Source organism: Populus alba, chromosome 3 (genome assembly GCF_005239225.2).
Source record: "Populus alba chromosome 3, ASM523922v2, whole genome shotgun sequence".
NCBI lineage: Eukaryota > Viridiplantae > Streptophyta > Magnoliopsida > Malpighiales > Salicaceae > Populus > Populus alba.
In genome coordinates, this window is record NC_133286.1 from 6,357,498 (window position 1) to 6,359,562 (window position 2,065).

The 2,065-nt window shown below is 37.1% G+C and overlaps 1 pseudogene; it reads left to right on the forward strand.

The window, feature by feature from the left end:
• Nucleotides 1-387: 387 nt before the first annotated feature.
• On the forward strand, nucleotides 388-1,806 carry LOC118031041 (uncharacterized; annotated as a pseudogene).
• The last annotated feature ends 259 nt before the right edge of the window (nucleotides 1,807-2,065 follow it).

Here is a 2,065-nt window from a genome sequence, read left to right on the forward strand (position 1 = left end):
AGAAAAATGAATTGATCCATGAGTTTAGGGACTCATAAACTACAGGGACTAAAGCATAATTCACTCTCTAAATAAACTCCAATGAGGGCCTGAGTTTGGCCGGGCGTGAGGCCTCCCTTACAGACCTCTCTCTCTTCAGCAGTCGTCAACCCTTCAGGTTCTCTCTCTATCCATGTATGTTTATTATTATGAAGAAGTAGAGTTTTAAGATTAGAAATAATAGTAATGAACTATTTGAAGCATTGATTTTTGTATATTGTTTGATTCTTTCAACACAGAAAACAACAATCAAGAATTGAAAATTTCATTTATTTTTGCCATTATTTATTTCTAGATTGAAACACCCTCTCCTCTCTGTAAAAAAAAAAAAAACAAACCCCAAGAACTATGGAGGCTGCGGCTGTAAACACTAACCGTAAAACTTCAAAACCTCAGTTTGAATCAAACTTTGACTTTCAGGATATTTCCCCATCAGCTAGACTTCTCTTTGAAATCATAACAAGACCCTCATCTCATGATATTGAATCTGCACTCTCCTCCACTAGAATCCCACCCACTCATGATATTGTGCATGAAGTCCTCAAACTTTGCTACGAAAATGCCACTTTTGCAATCGCATTCTTTTGCTGGGTTGGCCGGACCCACAAGCTGACCTCATACGCCTGGAATTTGATGGTGGACTTACTAGGGAAGAACTGGATGTATGAGCCCATGTGGGATGCAGTCCGTACGATGAAGCAAGAAGATATGTTGTTAATGGCAACTTTTGTTTATGTTTTTGGAAGCTACTGTATGGCTGGTAAGTTTAATGAGGCTATAATGAGTTTTTATGTTATGGAAAAATATGGTGTTCAACAAGATGTTGTCGTGGTGAATTCGCTTTTGACCGCCATTTACCAAGAGGAAAATCAGACAACAAAGGCGATGGAATTTTTTGACAAAATTAAGCTGAAAATCCCCCCCAATGCGGATACTTATGCTATTTTGTTGGAAGGATGAGAGAAAGAAGGCGATGTGGCCAAAGCCAAGACTATATTTGGTGAGATGGTGATAAAAGTTGGATGGAGTCTAGAGAATATGTCAACATATGATTCTTTTTTGACAACACTTGTTTATGGGTCGCAAGCAGATGAAGCTGTCAAGTTCCTTTAGGTGATGAAGGGGAAGAATTGCTTGCCAGGTTTGAAATTTTTCTCTAATGCTCTTGATATGCTTGTTAAGCAGAATGATTCTATCCATGCCATTCCTCTGTGGGATATAATGGTGGGTAGTGGTTTGTTTCCTAATTTGATCATGTATAATGCAATGATTGGCTTGTATTGCAACAACAATGATGTTGACAATGCATTTCGGTTGCTTGATGGGATGGTTTTCAATAGAGCTTTCCCAGATTTTTTGACCTTCAACATCATTTTTCGATGTTTGATCAAGAACAAGAAAGTTCACCAAGTATGCAAATTCTTCTACGAGATGATAAAAAACAAAAACCCTCCAACACATTTTGATTGCTCTGCAGCCATTATGACATTGATTGATGGTGGTGACCCTGAAATGGCAATTGAGATTTGGAACTACATAGTTGAGAACCATGTCTTGCCTCTTGATGGAAGTGCAAATGCACTTCTCATTGGGTTTTGTAATTTAGGAAGGATGTCACAGGTAAGGCGGTTTGCAGAAGATATGTTTGATAGAAGAATAAATATATATGAATCAACTATAAAGAAGTTGAAGGACTCTTGTGATAAAACAGGTAGACACGGAAGAGATAAGTATGATTGTCTCATTAGAAGATGGAAAGCTCCCTAGATGTCATGCTGTATGTTTCCTTTTTTATTTATTTTTTTATCTATCCTTTCTAGTATTGTTAAACATGTGGCAATCCTTCTCAGAAAGACTTTGACGTAAGCTAATTCTTCTGTTTCTTCTTACCTTTTCTTTTGCATCTGCTAGTAATATAAGATCCTTCCATTGCGACAACTTTTTGTTCTGGTATATAAGGTTTGTCTATTGTCTTTTGTTCTTTTATATCATCTGTACTTGCCTTTCAAGTATGTTTTTGACTGTA